This window comes from Hylobates moloch, unplaced genomic scaffold (assembly GCF_009828535.3).
Source record: "Hylobates moloch isolate HMO894 unplaced genomic scaffold, HMol_V3 SCAFFOLD_1, whole genome shotgun sequence".
Lineage (NCBI taxonomy): Eukaryota > Metazoa > Chordata > Mammalia > Primates > Hylobatidae > Hylobates > Hylobates moloch.
Window position 1 is genome coordinate 186,945,819 of NW_026652276.1, and position 19,503 is coordinate 186,965,321.

At 40.6% G+C, this 19,503-nt stretch overlaps 1 pseudogene; it reads left to right on the forward strand.

The window, feature by feature from the left end:
* Positions 1-19,503, forward strand: part of LOC116810909 (uncharacterized) — a 70,092-nt pseudogene that overhangs the window by 43,870 nt on the left and 6,719 nt on the right.

Consider the following 19,503-nt stretch of genomic DNA (forward strand, 5'->3'; position numbering starts at 1 on the left):
GCTAAGTAAAATCAATGCTCCATTAACACAGAATGAGCAACATGACTGTTAAAAAAGCAATGATAGGGTCGGGCGCAGTGGTTCCCGCCTGTAATCCCAGCACTTTGGGAGGCCAAGGCAGGTGGATCACGAGGTCAGAAGATCCAGACCATCCTGGCCAACATGGTGAAATCCAGTCTCTACTTAAAAAAAAAAAAAAAAAAAAAAAGCCGGGTGTGGTGGCGCGCTCCTGTAGTCCCAGCTACTCTGGAGGCAGGGGCAGAGTAATTGGTTGAACCCAGGAGGGGAGGTTGCAGTGAGCCGAGATGGTGCCACTGCAGCTTGGCGACAGAGCGAGACTCTGTCTCAAAAAAAATAAATAAATAAATAAATAAAGGCAATGATAGAGACAATTTAACTTAATTACCAGGCAAGAAAGACCGTAGATTTCTTGTACTTAACAAGAAATGCTTCTCAATGGCCATATTGTGCAAAATATTGTGTGCATACTAAAAGGGACACATGAAACAAGTTATGTACTCTCTGCTTGCAGGAGTTTATAATCATATAACTCAGAAGGAGGGGAAGTCATTACAAAATGAGACAGATCCAGATATATCCCACGAGAGAGCACCAGATAGTGATGGGCTCACATTCAGCTAGAGATCAGGGAGGTTGCAGAAAAGCAGCCGATGCAGCCAGGCTGCTGAGGAGGTGCAGACATTCTGGGGAGAGGACAACAGGGACGAGGTCTCAGCAGGAGGGAAGAATGCTGTGTGTATGTAAGTGTGTGTGTATAAAGAACTGTATATCTGTGCCCATATGTTTGGAAAGAGTGTTACTAGGTTGCCTTGGGTTCCTTAGAGTCTAATTCAAAAAGCTATTGAATGCTTCAGGTAGGGTTGGACCAGTAAAGACTGAGCAGTGAGATAACATTTTGAGATAGGAATAATTGCCCCCTTCTGACTGTTTAACAAAGCTCTTTTTACTATGAAATAAAACCAGCTATAGAAAACCACACAAAAGACAAGTATAGCTTAATGATTGCAACATGGACACCCAAACACAGCAGCCTCCCACACCCATAAGTAACCACTATTCTGACTTTTATAGCAATTACTTATTTGCATTTCTTTCTAGTTTGTCATCTAAATGTGTAGTCCTAGACACTGTAGTTTAATATTGTTCCCCCTTTTGAATACTGTCTTGTGTCCTCAAGTTATTTTTAATTTACGTATTACCCTCCATCTTTTCCTTTCCCTTTAAATGTATGGGCTTAAGAATCTGGGCCACTTGACCTGTGATCTGGATCTTAGATTGTGTGTACGTGGTCCTCTCTCATGTTCTTCTGACCTTTGTGATCCTGCAGATGGGCAGCTGGATCCAGAGGCTGGCTCACCTTCAGGCTTGAGCCCTTGGTAAGACGCTAGGTGGTGAGGCTTCTTTCATCTCGTAATCTCTCTTTTATGTGCACGATGTTAGCAGCCATCGATTCTCAATGTCTACGTGGACTAACTCATTGGCCGTTGCAAAACGGTGATATTAAATGGTGATATTCTGAAACAATCTCTTGGTTGTTTCATTTGTTAGTTAGAATACGTCTATAAGGAGAAGCTTTGCCATGGCAGCAGTTCTTTCGAAAAAGGTAATTCTAAGCATCTTGTGTAGTTTTGGATAGTCACACCCTCGTACGGCTGACCCCTTAGTGGTTGGCTCTCTCAGAATCTTGCAGAGGCCAAACTGGACCCAGGAATAGTGGCCCGGAACTGCTGCCACTGGCCACTTGTGGACATAATCGGAGGACCCTTACCCCACCTGCCACTCTTCCAGTGACCTACTCCCCCATGGGGTGGAATAGCTGTTTCTGTCCATATGGAAGATTAAACACTCTAAATTATCTTCCACTTGAAAACTGGAAATAAAATGCTAGACAAAACAACATATTTAAAACATGTAATACTGAGCCTCTTTGAAAGAAATCTGGAGAGGTCAAAAAACAAGAAGGAAGCAAGAATCCTGTGAAGTAATACCAAGGGTTTCCGCTACAGACAGGAGACTTTCAGCTTCCTTTTTGATAGTTGCAGGGGAGATTGGAGGGTAGGCGATAAGGCTAGGGCTTGCCCAAGGGGTGAGTCTATGTTAGGAGACTCTTCTGCGTAAGAGTGGGAACCCAACAGGCTACAATCTGATGGCAGGAATGAGCAAGAAATAAACCTAATATGCTGAAGAGGATAGTAAGGAGAATTGCCTGTTTCAACCTTGACACCAGATGGGAGGGAATAAAAATATCTCCCATGAGAATTTGTAATGACAAGCTGGCTCTCTGAGTTGTGGTCCAAATTTATGTAACCTGTGTGGTAAAAAATAAAACAAAACCTCAAACAGATAATTACATTTAGAATGGTTCTGGGTTGAGACTGGGTGCAGTGGCTCATGCCTGTAATCCCAGCACTTTGGGAGGCTGAGTTGGGCAGATCACCTGAGATCAGGAGTTCAAGACCAGCCTAGCTAACATGGCGAAACCCCGTCTCTACTAAAAATACAAAAATTAGCTGGGTGTAGTGGTGCACACCTGTAAGCCCAGCTACTTGGGAGACAGGTAGGATAATTGGTTGAACTCAGGAGATGGAGGTTGCAGTGAGCCGAGATCACACTGCTGCATTCCAGCCTGGGAGAAAGAACGTGACTTCATCTCAAAAAAAAAAAAAAAAAAAAAAAAATACAGGAATGCTTCTGGGTTGATAGTGTCCCCAGGCAAATGGCAGAAGCAAGCATAAAAACTTTCTGGAGGACTGCAATCTGAACAACGGCTTCAGAGATTTCCTATGGTGAATTTCTTTACTTTTAAGTAAGTGAGTATTTCAAGGTCAAAAATCTTAAAAAGAAAAGGGGAATGAGGCACCTGACTGAAGGCCAGTTGGAAAAATCAATATCCAAAACAGACTCTAAAGACTTTGAGTATTAAAATCATCAGATGCAAAGTATAAAATAGCTATATGTAATATGTCTAAATAAATAAAAACAACTTGAAAATATGATTGGAAAAGAGACTGTAAAGCATGACCAAGCAAATTTGCAAAAGAAATAAAATTTCTAGCAATAAAAATTAATAATTGAAAATAAAACTCCAAGGATAGATTAAATAAATCAGATTTTAGATGAAGCTGAGGAGAGAACTAGTGAATGGGAAAATAAATTCAAAGAAGTTATCCATAACATAGATCAGAGGGATAAAGACACAAAAACGAGACAGGTAACAGGACATAGAGGATAGAGAAGAGTGTCTAATGACCAGCTAGAGTTTCAGAAGGAGACAATGTCAATGAGGCAATGTTGAAGAGACAATGGCTGGGAATTTTCCAAATTTGATGAAAGCAGATTTCATCAGATTTAGAAAGCCCAAGAAATATCAAGTAGTATAGATAGAAATAAGGCTGGGCATGGTGGCTCACACCTGTAATCCCAGCACTTTGGGAGGCTGAGGCAGGTGGATCACGAGGTCAGGAGATCGAGGCCATCCTGGCTAACACAGTGAAACCCCGTCTCTACTCTAAAAATACAAAAAATTAGCTGGGTGTGGTGGCGGGCACCTACAGTCTCAGCTACTTGGGAGGCTGAGGCAGGAGAATGGCGTGAACCTGGGAGGCGGAGCTTGCAGTGAGCTGAGATCGCACAGCTGCACTCCAGCCTGGGCGACAGAGTGAGACTCCGTCTCAAAGAAAAAAAATAAAGAAACAAATCTACCAAGACACACCATAAGCAAACCATGGAACACCACCACAAAGATGAGATCATAAAAATAGCCATATTAAAAAGAAACAGCAATTAGAGAAGGTTGAGTCTTAATTTTTTTTTTTAATTGAGATGGAGTCTTGCTCTGTTGTTCAGGCTGGAGTGCAGTGGCTCAATCTTGGCTCACTGCAACCTCCGCCTGCTGGGTTCAAACAATTCTCCTACCTCAGCTTCCCAAGTAGATGGGATTATAGGCATGTGCTGCCACGCCTGGCTAATTTTTGTATTTTTAGTGGAGACAGGGTTTCACCATGTTGGCCAGGCTGGTCTCGAACTCATGATCTCAAGTAATCCACCGGCCTTGGGCTCCCAAAATGCTGGGATTACAGGTGCGAGCCACCGTGCCCGCCCTAATTTTTTTGATACATAATATTTGTATATATTTACCGGGAACGTGTAATATTTTGTTACACACACAGACTATGTAATGATCAAGTCATTATTTAGGACGTCCACTGCCTCAAACATTTATCATTTCTGGGTATTGGGAGTATTTCAAGTCCTCTCTTCTAGCGGCTTTGAAACATATAACACGTTGTTAACTCTAGTCACCCTACTCTACTACAGACATTAGAATGTATTCCCTCTACTTAACTGTATGTTCATACCCATAAACCTACCTCTCTTCATTCTCCTTGCCCCAACACAATTCCCAGTCTCTGGCAACTATTATTCTACTCTCTGCCTCCACAAGATGAAATTTTTTTAGCTCCCACATATGAGTGAGTACATGTGATATTTGTCTTTCTGTGCCTGGCTTATTTCACTTAATATGATAACTTCTAATTTCATCCATTTGCTGCAAATGACAGGATTCTATTTTTTTTTTATGGCCAAACAGTATTCCACTGGGTACATATTACTGAATTTTCTTTACCATTCATCCACTGATGGACCCATAGGTTGATCCCATATCTTTGTTATTGTGAATAGTGCAGGCATCCCTTTGATATACTGATTCCTTTTTCTTTGGGTAAATACCCACTAGTGAGATTGCTGGATTATATGATAGTTCTATTTTTCATTTTTTGGAGAAATATCCATACTGTTTTCCATAATGGCTAACTTACGTGCCCACTGACAGCATATAAGTGTTCTCTTTTCTTTGCATTCTCCTCAGCATCTTTTCTGTCTTTTTGGTAATAGCTATTCTAACTGGGGTAAAATTATATCTCATTGTAGTTTTGATTTGCATTTCCCTGATGATTAGTGATGTTGAGGATTTTTAAATATACCTGTTGGCCATTTGTATGTCTCCTTTTAAGAAATATCTATTCATGTCCTTTGCCCCATCTTTAAATTTAGTTTTTTTCTTTTTTGCTGTTGAGTTCCTTGTATGCCTTTGATATTAGTCTCTTGCTGAATGAATAGTCTGCAAATATTTTATCCCATTCAACAGGTTTTTTTCTTTACTCTGTTGATTGTTTCCTTTGTGTGCAGAAGCTTTTTAGTTTAATATAGTTTCATTTGTCTACATGGATACACATTTTGTTGTCTGTGCTTTTGAAGTCTTAATCATAAAATCTTTGCCTAGTTGAATGTCTTAGTGTTTCCCTATATTTTCTTCTAGTAGTTTTATAGTTTTGGGTCTTACATTTAAGTCTTTAGTCAATGTTTGAGTTGATTTTTGTATATAGTGAGAGGTAGGGGTTTGATTTTATTCTTCTGCATATGGAAATTCAGTTTTGCCAGCACCGTTTATTGAAGAGACTGTCCTTTTTCCAGTATATATCCTCGTTGCCTTTGTCAAAAATCAGTTGGCTGTAAATGCATAAATTTATTTTTGGGTTCTCTCTTCTGTTTCATTGATCTATATGTTTATTTTTATATCACTATCATGCTGTTTTGTTTATTATAGCCTTGTAATATATTTTGGAGTTAGGTAATGTGATGCCTCCAATATTATTCTTTTTCCTCAGAATTGCTTTGGCTATTTGGGCTCTTTTTGGGTTCCATATAAATTTTAAGATTTTTTTTTCTATTTCTGTGAAAAATGTTATCGGTATTTTGATAGGGATTACATTGAATCTGTAGATTACTTTGGGTAGTATGATCATTTTAACAATACGAATTCTTATCCATGAGCATTGGATGTCTTTCCATTTGTTTGTGTCCTCTTTAATTTCTTTCATTAGTGTTTTATAGTTTTCCTTGTGGAAGTCTTTCACCTCCTTGGTTAAATTTATTCCTAGGCATTTTTTTTTTTTTTTTTTGGTAGCTGTTGTAAATGGGATTGCTTTCTTGATTTTCTTTTTCAGCTAGCTCATTATTGGTGTATAGAAATGCAGCTGATTTTATATGTTGATTTTTGTATCCTGCAACTTTACTGAATTAATTTATTAGATCCATGAGTTTTTTTGGTAGAGTCTTTAGGTTTTTCTAAATAGAAGATCATGCCATCCGCAATGAGGGACCATTTGACTTCCCTGTTTTGCATTTGGATGCTTTTTATTTCTTTCTCTCGCCTGATTGCTCTAGCTAAGACTTCCAGTACTATGTTTGATAGGAATGGTGAGAGTGAACATCCTTGTCTTACTGCAGTTCTTAGAGGAAAGGCTTTCAGCTTTTCCCCACTAAGTATGACGGTAGCTGTGGGTTTGTGTCTTTGTTATGTTGAGATATGTTCTGTGTCTAGCTTGTTGAATTTTTATCATAAAGAGATGTTGAATTTTATCAAATGCTTTTTCTGTATCTATTGAGATGATCATATGGTTTTTGTCCTTGATTCTATTGATAAATCATGTTTATTGATTTGTCCATGTTGAACCATCCTTGCATCCCTGAGATATTTCCCGCTTGATCATGGTGTATTATCTTTTTTGAAGTGCTGTTGGATTCACTTTGCTAGTATTTTGGTGAGGATTTTTGTCTCTGTGTTCATCAGAGATATTGGCCTATAGTTTCCTTTTTTTGTTGTGTTCTTGTCTGGTTTTGGTATCAGGGTGATGCTGGCATCATAGAATGAGTTAGGGATAATTCTTTTCTCTTCAGTTTTCTAGAAGTTTGAGGAAAACTGGTGTTAGTTATTCTTTATAAGTTTGGTAGAGTGGCAGTGAAGCTATCCAGCTCCAAAGTTTTTCTTTGTTGGGAGACTTACCTGTTACTGGTTTTCTATTTCAGAAGGCTGGTTCTTAATAGCAAAAATGGAAGCCAGAAGACAGTAGCATAATAGCTTCAATTTAATAATAGAAAATAACTTTCAAACCATAATTCCATACTCACACAATATTTCTCAAGTATTAGGACAAAATTAAGAGATTTTTTAAAAAAAACCAAATTTGAGCATTTAGTAATAGACCTTTACCAGAAGAAAATTCAAGGAGAAGCTTTAGGAAGAAAGAGAAGTTTCCAGAGAGGTAAAAAAGAATGATAAACACAGACACTGGTAAATGTGTGGATATCGATAAACTAACATTAACCCTGTAAAATAATGATATTAGTAAGTCTGTATTTGTGGAGGCAAAACAAAATAGGCCCAAAATACGGAACAAAAATAACATGTAAGTTATTAGTGTTATGAGTAGCAAAAACATATTCTATCCTTCTAGTATTGTTTGGGAGGAAGGTAAGGATGTTGATTAACTTTAGTCTTTATAAGAATATGCATCTTAAAACATCGGGGGGTAAAGCAGGAGGGATAGAGAAAGAGAAGAACAATCAGTAGATCAGTAGAAACCTACAGTCAGTAATCTACAATAGGGATCTGTAGAAAATTAAGATGGTAAAAATAAATTGAAACGTACCTTTAATCCCAACAAAGGTAAATGGACCACAATTCAGTTACAAGGTAAAGAATGTCAGATTGGATTTAAATAAAATTATGCCATTAAATGAGACATAAGGATACAAAAAATGTGCAAAGTCTCAAAGGATAGAAAAGCTGGTAACTTCAAAATAATTAAAGATAGACTTTACTGGAAAGTTATAATAATTCTAAACTTGTGTGTATCTAATAACACAGTATCACAATATTTTAAGCAAAATGACAAATCTAGGAGAAAGTGACAAATCCATCATTATAGTGCAAAATTTGAACACATTGCTCTCAGTAAGTTTTGGATTAAGCAGACAAAAATCAGTGGGATATAGGAGATTTGAACAGTGCAATTAGCATGCATTGTGTAAAGAACACACAAGAACAGTTGGAGAATATGCATCTTTTGCTAGTACATAAGAAATATTAATAAAATTATCCACATGCTAGATCACAAATCTAGCTTTTACAAATTTTGGAAATTCAGTACCATATAGAACATATTCTCTGACAACAATCCAATTGTGAGATATAAATATCTAAAACTAAAAAAATCCTCTGTATCATTCAGTGCTCAAATCAAAAAATCACTGTAGCCATTTTGAGCAGAAAAGGTCTTCATACTAGGAATCAGGTGATGACAAAATTGTTGGAAGGCATGGATAATTGAACTTTAGGTGGGGTTTATGGAGATGGTACCCAGAACAATATCCCAAGGGCACTGCCTTGGACTCTGCCAGGGCAGGAGGGTGGGAACCAGGGCACTGTGCAGGTTTCCTGTGGCAGCTGTCCTATCACTAGTAACTGTTGAGTTGAACAGGCCACTGGACCGTGATCCAGGTGTCTCAGTCTGTTTGGGCTGCTATCACAAAGTACCTTAGATTGGGCAATTTATAAACAATATAAATTTATTGCTCACAATTATGGAGGCTGGGAAACCCAAGATCAAAGCACCAGAAGAATGTGTGTCTGGTGAGGGCCTGTTTCATAAGTGGTGCCTTCCTATTGTGTCCTCATATGGTGGAACCCTCTTTTCTTTTTACTTCTTTTTCTTTTTTTTCTTTTTTTTTTTTTTGAGATGGGGGTCTCACTCTATTGCCTGGGCTGGAGTGCACTGGCATGATCACAGCTCACTGCAGCCTCAACCTCCTGGACTCAAGCTATCTTCTCACCTCAGCCCCCCAAGTAGCTGGGACTACAGGAGCACACCACCACGCCCAGCTAATTTTTGTATTTTTTGTAAAGACAGGGTTTTACTGTGTTGCCCAGGCTGGTTTCGAACTCCTGGGCTCAAGTAATCCTCCTGCCTCAGCCTCCCAAAGTGCTGGGATTACAGGTGTGAGCTGCTGCGCCTGGCAGGCCTTTTTTAAGGGCACTAATCCCATCTGTGAGGGTGGAGTCCTTATGGCATAGTCACCTCCCAAAGACTCCCACCTCTGAACACTTGCTTTAGAGGATAGATATCAGTGTATGAGCTCAAGGGCATATGAACATTCAGGTCATAGCCCAGGGATCAGGAAGCAGCCCCTGCTGCCATCACAGCTGCTGCATACCCACAAAGCCAGTGCCTGCACATGAGAACTCTGAGTTCAGTGCTGCCACCATCAAAACCAACTCTTAACACTCAAAAAACCCAGAGAGACTAGATTTGGGAGTGCTATGGAAGAAAAACAAAACATTCCATGACCTTGCCTATCAGCAGGAAGAGGGCGTTTACTTCTGTTCCTCCTTTCAAATCATGTGTAGGTGTGTCCAATAGAGGAACCTAATTCACATTCAGAACTGTAGCTCGAGGTAGTCTGACATATGAAGTTTTTCACTTTTTGGACTCTGTAGTACTTCTGTAGTGTAGAAAGAGGTTTGTAGAAAGAGGATAAATGCCAGTTTACCAAATCCATCACCCTCATGGATCAAAGGAAAAAATTCTGATGTAAATATTTTTAAAGTTGAACAATAAAATACAACATATCAAAACTTGTGAGGTACAGCTAAAATGACACCCAGAAATGGATAGTTTAAGTGGTTATATCAGAAAAGAAAGGCTCAACATCAATGAGCTAAGATTCCAACTTAAAAAATGTAAGAATAAACCTGGCATATCATACCCAAAGAAAAAGAGCAGTTTAGAAATAATAAGAGCACAATATTGACATAGGAAAGAAAGACACAGTAGAGAAGATCAACAAAACCAAGAACTGGTTCATAGAAAAAAAGCAATAAAATAGACTTCAGGCAAAATTATCCCATAAAAAAGAGAAAAGATGTAAATAACAATGATAGGAATGAAAAGGGAAATAAAACAACAGATGCTGCAGACATTACAATAGTAAAAGGAAATTATGAACAACTTTTTGCAAATAAATTGGAAGGCTTAGATTAAATTATTACGTTCTTAGAAAAACATAACTAAATTAACTTAAGAATAAGTAGAAAAATGGATAGTTTTATGATCTTAACCAAATTGGATCAGTTGTTAATATCATCCCTTGAAGACACCAAGTTGAGAAGGTTTTATAGGTGACTTTCACCAAACTTAAAAAGAGTAGATAATTCTGCTTATAAGCAAACCCTTTCGGAGAACTTATTTTGAGAAGAGCTGGATTTTTAATAGAATTCTATTCTTAAATGTTGGCAATTATTTAAACATTTTTGTCAGTGCAGGCAAAACAAAATATGTCTGCAGGATGGTTTCAGCCCACAGTCTGACAGTTTGCAACCCCTGATCTAAACCTTACAAAGGAGAGCTGATCCAAATCATAGTGCAATTAAACTGAATGATTTAGGTCTAACATTAAGAAAATTTGCTGATGGAATTATGAGACACTGATATGCATTTCCAGAGATGGTTGTGGAAATAGGCTCTGAAGGCTAAAAATTATAGCTGACTGTAGTACTCCTAATAAGACTCATGTGCAGTCTTGCCTGGAGGCAGAGGGATGGACCAGATGATCTTTCTGGGTTGTTTCATGGACTCTTCTGGTCTTTATAATAAATGCAGTTTTCTCAATGCATCCCTTCCGTGTTACCATCTGATCCAATAGTAAACAGTGATTTGATGCTTCCTCCAGACAATCTTGCTTCAGGAAAAAAGGATTAGAATATTTAGGCCCAATTTGGGGCTGAGAATCTTTCACAGCATACAGTTACTTACATGTCTTTGATTAGGAGAGTTAATATAGTGTAGTGATTAATAGCACAGACTTTGGATCCAAATTCTTTTAATTTGATCTTGCTTCTCTCACTTCATAGCTATATGGCTTTTCCTTGCCTTTGTTTCCTCAGTGGTGAAATGGGAATAAGACAGGATCCCTTTTTTAAAGGCATTCACACTCTAGTTGTGGGAGATGACAAAAAAAAAAAAAAAGTGCTGGGGATGGTGGCTCACATCTGTACTCCCAGCACTTTGGGAGGCCGAGATGGGAGGATTGCTTGAGCCCAGGAGTTTGGGATCAACCTGGGTAACATTACAAAACCCCATCTCTACAAAAAATACAAAAATTAGCCAGGCATGGTGGTGTGTGCCTATAGTCCCAGCTCTTTGGGAGGCTGAGGTGGGAGAATAGCTTGAGCCCTGAAGCGAGAGGAGGTTGAGGCTGCAGTGAGCCAAGACTGCACCACTGCACTCCAGCTTGGGCAACAGCAAAACTCCATCTCAAAAAAAAAAAAAAAAAACCAAAAACCAAAGATGCATAGTATGTATCAGCTAGCAGACTATTTCCCCATCCTTGAATCTGGCCTTGGCCATGTGATTGGTGTGGCTAATAGCATGGGGCAGAAGTGTTGGTCCTCTAGTCCTGAGTCTGAGTCTCAAGTGTTGGTGTGTTTCCAGTTGCTTTCTTGCACTTCTGTTATTGCTATGACTAATTTGCTAATCCCCGGGGAATGGAAAGATAGATGGAGCCGAGCTACATTCAGCCTAGATTATTCAGTCCCTAGCTGCTTACAGAAGTATGAATGAGCCCAACAGAGACCAGCAGAACTGCCCAGCCCTGCCTAGACTAGCCACCTCCCCAGCTGACTGGCAGATGAAGGAGAATTAACAAATTCCTGTTATTTTAAGCCATGGAGTTCTGGGTGTTTTTTTACACAGCCATAGCTCACTGACATAAACAGCTGAGATTTATCAAGGTCTACTTTGTGCCCAGGACTCTTCATTTTCACAACAGTTGTGGGGTAGGTACAGGGCATGCTAACTTAATTAAAATATAATTAATGGAAATTTGATATAGTGCAATAAAGATATTAATAAAATCGTGCTTTGTGTGCAAAGTTTGAAATGAGGCAAATTTCTATTATACATCTCGTCTCCTTCCATCGCTCCCCCACCCCCAACCAAATCTTGTCAAACATCATGGAACATCAAGGTTACATGACTGGTTGTAACCAAGGCTGACTGGCTCAGTGCATTGTAAATGGTGCCTGCTTGACAGCAGAAATGTTTGATATTCTTTGTCTGGATTAGCTTAAATTACTGCATTTTGTATAATGAGAAGTCTATATTGAATTTGTCATACAAAAAGAACAACTACTTTGGACTATCATTATTAGCTCCAGTGAACAGATGAGGGAAGTGAGACGTAGAGAGGTTAAGATCATGTGGTTAGTAAGTGGGTACTGCCTTCTAGGATGATGGACAATGCCAGAAGTTAGATAAATCCCAAATGCCTAAAATGGTTTTTCCTCATCACAGGACACAGTTTAGGAGTATCTAGTCGCTGCAGGGTATCTGACTTCAGGCTGAGAGGGTCCATCCAGGTTTACCAGACCATGTGCCCTTTGCTTTCTGTCTTCAGATTCTAGAATTTCTGGTGATTCAGGTATTGATTTTGCATATTCTCCCTGGCCTTTGACATTTTCAACCTTGTATTTAACACTACTAGTAATGTGATTGTTCTCTGCTCCCTGTGTCCATGACTTTTAATCATTTCCTACTTTATTAATGTGCTTTGCTAATTTGGATTGAACTTTAAAAAATTATTCATCTCTGTCTTTTCCATTTTTTTCAGCAGTGTTCTCACCTCCGCCCTCAGGCTCATAGAAACACCAACATGGCACATGTATACATATGTAACAAACCAGCACGTTGTGCACATGTACCCTAGAACTTAAAGTATAATTAAAAAACAAAACAAAAAAAGAAAAAAAGAAACTGGGCCTTAATGGGAATTAGGTCCTTCCCATGCTCTTAGTGGGCTTTCTTGGCTCTGGAATAAATTCCTGGCCCTTTGTTGCCCTCTAGTGGCCTCCTGAATTACTGCTTCATGTATTTGACGTGTTTAATCCACTGTATTGTGGAAGCACTTGTCGGGACCAACAGTTTTAAAGGATATAGTTCATAACTGCATTTCATCTCTCACTGGATCCAGCCTCCTTCATGATAGTAAGTTACGTGTTTGAGGAAAGCTTAGACATTTAAAGATTTGAGGCAAATTGATAAAAGTTATTTCAGAGAACCCCAGGAAAGTTCTGCTGTAACGTTTTGACCTCCAGTTGAGCCCTGTGCTAACAGATACTTTTCCTCTCAGCGTTAATGAGAAGCCAATGAATAAATCAATCAACAAACATTTACTGAGCACCTATCAAGTGCCACACACTCTTTTAGATGCTGGGACCTAGGTGGAAGAAAGTGTCAAGCTCTTGCGTTGCTTTTCAAAAACTATTCTGCTATTATCATTTTAAAAAGCTAACAACCAGCCCACTCACTTTACATGACTTACGTGAAGAGGAAAAGTTCATGTTACCTTCTCTAACCCCAGGTGAATCTACATCACTTTTTATAGTCCTGGCTTGGTTAGTTGTATTACGATCAGGCGAGTCACCAATAATGGGTTAAATAAAGTAAGATTTATGGTAACCAAATTTTTCATAACAAATGTACAATGAGCAAATTCAATTTTCTACAGCAAATAGTAAAACAAGTGTCATAGTCTCTGGGTTAGGGTTACGTAACAGTAAACCATGGCAGCTAAAATAGAATTTTGCAAGAATTCTTGTGGCAAATGAAGCACCCAGTTTTATGATCTGGCTTGAAAGGGCCTTTACTCCAACTTGGCTAAGATTCATCTTTTTGGTATCCTTGAGACTAGCTGGGCTTGCTATTCTCAAAGCATTTGTGGTGATAGTATTTTTATTTTTTTAAATTTTCTTAATGACCATTTTTGGAACATGTAGCTTCTGATTTCAAGTATAATCTTAAGACTGAAAAAACTCCTGCGGTTTATAGCTTTCTATTTTTACATGCAATGCTGATGGCCAAAGTTGCTGCTGTTTAGGAGCTTGCCTTCTTGTAGGGGAGAGAGCCCATGATCGGGTGAGTAAGTAAGCCCAGAGGAGCAATGCCTGGGTTAAAAGTCAGACTGGGCTAAATGTCACAGTTCTCTCTGGCTCTATCCCTAGATCTTTGGGCTTCCAAGGAGAATATTCAAAACATGACTTAATATAACACCTGCTGTGGTACTGCACCAGCTGTTAAATCTTCACAGGGTCTGTTGTCCCTGACTGGCTTGACCTGGCCCTGGGCCCTGGCGGGATTGGAAATGTCCTCCTGACCGGTGTTAGTCGGGGGTCACTTCCTCAGGCCATGCTGAAGGCATGCGACCTCCCCTGCAGGAGTCAGTGCTTAGCACAAGTCTCCTTCTAAAAGGTCAGCGCCTTTTGAGGAGTTTCCCTCTGTCTGTGTGGAAAAGGGTGGAGGGGGAGTTTGTGGAGATACTGAACAGCTACTTTAGGTAGTCTCCCTCCCTCAGGCCCCTCCCATGAAGAGCGCCATGCAGTGAAGCGGGTCCAGGTTTTGTGGTTGATACGTTTTGGCTCTATGTCTCCACCCAAATCTCATGTTCAGTTGTAATTCTCAGTGTTAGAGGTGGGGCCGGGTGGGAGGTGATGGGATCATGGGGGTGTTTCTTATGAATGGTTTAGCACCATCCTCTTGGTACTGTCGTAATGATTGTACTGTCGAGTTCTTGTAGGATCTGGTTGTTTAAAAGTGTGTGGCACCTCCTGCCTTGCTCTCTCTTGCTCCTGCTTCCGTCATGAGAAACGCCTGCTCCCCCTTCACCTTCTGCCATGATCGGAAGCTTCCTGAGGCCTCCCCAGAAGCAGAAACCTCTATGCTTCCTGTACATCCTGCAGAACCATGAGCCAATTAAACCACTTTTCTTATAAATTACCCAGTCTCAAGTATTTCTTTATAGCAATGCGATAACGGACTATTAGTCTGGTGGGGCCTGAAGGTTGACATAATTGTGTGTATGTGAGTGGTCTGTAAGCAAGAAAGCCCAAAATTTGGAATAAAAACTAGATACAAAAAGGAACATTTATTTAGAATGAGAAAAATGTCATCAGAAATTAAATTTTTTAAGCTAACGAATGCTAGAAATGTCACAAAATTGGGTTGCCTTTCTTGGTGGCTAGGAGGAATGGACTTGAAAGAGGGTGCTGGCGGTTGGAGAATTAGCAATGCCAGAGAAAGGTGAGAGTTCTAGAGGCCCCATGAGTGAGCCAGGGGCCTAAGAGTGGCTGTGAGAGGAACAAGTTCCCTTCAACTTTTGGAGCACTGGTCCTCAACTGGAAGGAGCATCAGCTGGAAACCGGTTCAAAATGCAGATTCTAGGTCCTCACCCCAGACCAAGTGAATCAGAAACTCAGGGATGGGGTCCAGCCATCTGTGTTTCAACAAGCCCCCCAGATGATTTAGAAGCATACTCAAGTTTGACAACCCCTGATGTAGAGGAGAGTGGAACTCTACTGTGCATGTGGGCATCTCCTGTTAAATATATAATTCTGGCCAGGCGTGGTAGCTCATACCTGTAATCTCAACACTTTGGGAGGCCAGGGTGGGAGGATCACTTAAGCCCAGGAGTGCAAGATCAGCCTGGGCAATATAGACCCTGTTTCTACAAAAAAGAAAAAAAACTAGCTGGCTATGGTGGGGCACACCTGTGGTCCCAGCTACTCAGGAGACTGAGGTGGGAGAATGGCTTGAGCCTAGGAGGTCGAGGCTACAGCAAGCCGAGATCGTGCCACTGCACTCGAGCCTGGGCAACAGAAGGAGACCCTGTCTCAAAAGAGTGGCTGAAATTTTTTTTTTTAAATAATGTATTTTATGAGGTGAGTGTAGTGGTGCCCTCAGCTGAGGTAGGAGGCTGAGGTAGGAGAATCGTTTGAGCCCAGGAGTTTGTGGCTGCAATGTGCTATGATTGCACCCGTGAATAGCCACTGCACTCTAGGCTGGGCAATGTAGTAAGATCTGGTATTTAAAAATATATCCAGATACACACACACATGCATACACACACACACACACACACACACACACACACACACACGCATATTTAGGCAATACATACACAGATGATATCTTTCATAAAGCAAACCAACTCATCAGCTTTTATGTCATGGTTGAGTGTCTGAGAGATAAGTGATACCATCCACCATGATTGGGTGCTAAAGAGAATACATTTTAAGGCTGAGTGTAGAAGGGAAAATTCTCAAATCTCAGTATTCTCCACAGTATAGTTTATTAGCCAGAGACACATGGTAGGTTGTTTTTCTGCTAAATTTATGCAAGTGATTTTTAAAATTTTGCATCATTTACAAAAAACCACAACCACAACAACATCGAATTCAGGGTAGAAATTTATTTTATTGTTTGCCATTAACTGAGCTAACCTATTTTTCTTTTAACTTTCCATTTTTTCCAGCTTTTCCTTCTGTGTTCATGGTTGGGGTGTTAATAGCATGTCTAAACTAATTGCACTCCTGATGGTCTAATTCTAGTCACTGTCATTTTTGGCAGGAAAATTTTGAGTTTGGCATACTCTCACACTGCACACAGGCATGCTAAATTAGCTGAGAAGGATCTGAGAATGCTAGATTTTTATAACCAGGCAGAATAAGTCCAAAAATACCATCAAGGATTATACAGAACAGTTAAGAATTCTGCTTGGTAGGCACTGGGCATAGAGCTGCCAAAACAACAAAACAAAACAATAAAACCTAAAAAAGAATTGCATCTACTCCAGGGAAAGCTTGTCTGATGACCTCTCTTGCCACTCTGGTGTTATTGGTGTGGGCTGTCAAGATGCATATTAACGTTTTAGTGAAGAGGTCTTTGGGCTACACATGACATGACAGAAACCCAACTTGAACTGATTCTTACAAGGAGAGAATATATTACCTCTCACAACTGAGAAGACCAGGAGGAATCAGGCATGGCTGGCTCCAGGGGCTCAAATGATACCGTGTTAGGCAGTCTCTCAAATGGCTCTCAATGATCCTGGCCTCCTGGTACTCATGCCCTATGTAATCCCTTCCCCTTGAGTGTAGTTGGACCTAAAATTTGCTTCTAACAAATAGAATACAATAAAAATGATGGGATGTCATTTCTGAGATTAGGTTGCAGAGGGACTGTGACCTGGGCCTTGCATGCCATTGCTTGCTCTTCTCACAGAGCCCTCCATCTGCAGGAATCAAGTTGTCATGTTGGGAGTAGTCCTACGGAGAGGCCCCGGTGGCAAGAAACTGATGTCTCCAGCTCTCAGCAAGAACCCGAGGCCCGCCAACGCTCACGTGAGTGAGCTCAGATTCAGGTGTGCTCTGAAACCTGCTGCCAGGTGAGTGCAGTTCTTCCCGCAGGGAGCCCTGAGATGATCGCCGCCACTGGGGAGACCTTGAATCAGAACCGCCCAGCTAAGCTGCTTCTGCATTTCTGACCCACAGCACAGGTGAGATAGTAAACATGTTGCTTTAAGTGGCTTCTTTTTGGGGGTAATTCATTAGTCACACTCGGTAACCAGCACCAATGCCATCTACACGTGGTCCCTCTCCATCTCCCCCAGAGCTTTCCTCTGTGTGGCCTTCATGACCAGGCAGAGATGGCAAAACAGTGGCCGGGAACTCCAGACTCATGGCCTAGCTCCCTCATATAGTGACTTTCTCCTTTGCAGTAGATAAGGAAAATATCCTGGGATTGAGTCTCATGAAACTGACTTGGGTTGCTTTCTGCTGGAGCCCTTAGCATTGATTTTCCTTTGTGCTGTTCCCTCTGTCAGTTTGGAAATGTGAAAGATTGTAACCAGAAAGTTCCATGTCAGTCTTTGTGGCCTCCCCGCTTTCAGCCTCCCTGAGTTCTAGCCTAGGCCAAAAGTGACACTGGAGTTTCTTCTGCTTTTTTTTTTTTTCCTCCATTGGTGAAGCTCGACAAAAATTGAGGTGGTGGGACAGAGAAGGTACAGACAACTTAGACGAGGCAGTGGTAGGTGCCTCTGCCGCTAAAGAGTGCTATTGTTAATTTATTTATTGACCATTAATAGTTATTAGTGATTACTAAAGTGTTTGTAGTTTTAATTTTTATTTTCTATCTTTATGACCAAGCATTGATTAGTTTCTATAAGCCTCCTGGACCCAGTAATTGGCTCAACTGCTGAAATTATACCATATAGTTATATAAAAATGTACCAAGCGTTTAGTGGCTGCTGCAGAGCTCTGTTCCCAGTGGGGCTCACGGCTGCAGCATTCATCCTGAGTTTTGCCTTCCCCCCTCTAGTTGGGAGTGGAGGAATGTCATATGCAAAGGCCAGGGCTATAGATTTAGGGACGTGGGTTTGAGTCCTGGTTAGAGTGTTGCCTTGGCCTTTCTGAGCTGTAGTCTCTTTTTATGTAAAACAAGGATTTTAGTGCCTGCCTCATAGAGCTGTTATAACTATTAAATGACACAAAACTTATGCTGTTGTTTATATTTATTTACTCCTGGAGCATACTAAATGTTTTATACATTGTCCATAGAAATAATGTTTTAATGTCCCTCTTAAAATGCAGAAACTGGCTGGACACAGTGGCTCACGCCTGTAATCCCAGCACTTTGGGAGGCCGAGGCAGGCGGATCACAGGTCAAGAGATCAAGACCAGCCTGGCCAACATGGTGAAACCCTGTCTCTAGTAAAAATACGAAAATTAGCTGGGTGTGGTGTCACGCGCTGTTGTCCCAGCTACTCAGGAGGCTGAGGCAGGAGAATTGCTTGAACCCGGAAAGCAGAGGTTGCAATGAGCCAAGATTGTGCTCCTGCACTCCAGCCTGGTGACCATCTCCAAAAAAAAAAGGCAGAAACCAAATCTGAACAGACACCTCATATAATGATGTAATTACTTCAACAACTTCTGAACTCTTCTAATGACATAGCTTAGTCTGCTATAGATTTTTATTTTTACTTTTTGGTAGACACATATATTGTTGACTTAAGTTGATCTTTTAATGAGTGAAAGACCCTCCCAGTTCTTTTTTACATGGACTGTTGACAAACCTCATATCTGACTCTGCACTCGTCCCAGTGAGTGTACTCAAACACTTGGCTTTACATTGATGCCTATGACACTCGTTTTGTTGTTTGTGGACATATTCATTTTATCTGCCTGGTCTTTTTGAATTTTTTTTTTGCCTTTGCCCAGTAAATCGGTTGGATGTGCACTATGCTGGATGAATAATTTGACCATTTCATGACCAGGCCATCCATCTTGTCAGTTGAGACATTGCAAGATCTAGTCCAGAGACCCTTGGCACAGCAGTAGAGACCCCTTTTGGCTCACACTTGCTGAATGATCAATCTGTACTTTCTTTTTCTAGCCAGCTATGGATGCTCCTAATCGTTCTAATCTTCAACCCACATAGCTCCGTATTCCCCACCTGGATGCCATGAAAGCCTTTTCTAAATGCTTTGTTAAAATTCACAGCCTATATCTACATTATTATAATTATCATGAAAAGAAAACAGGCCAGGAGCAGTGGCTCACGTCTGTAATACTCGCATTTTGGGAGGCCAAGGTGGACAGATCGTTTGAGGTCAGGAGTTCAGGACCAGTCTGGCCAATATAGTGAAACCCTGTCTCTACTAAAAATACAAGAATTAGCTGGGCGTGGTGGTGCATACCTGTAATCCCAGCTACTTGGGAGGCTGAGGCAGGAGAATCACTTGAACTAGGGA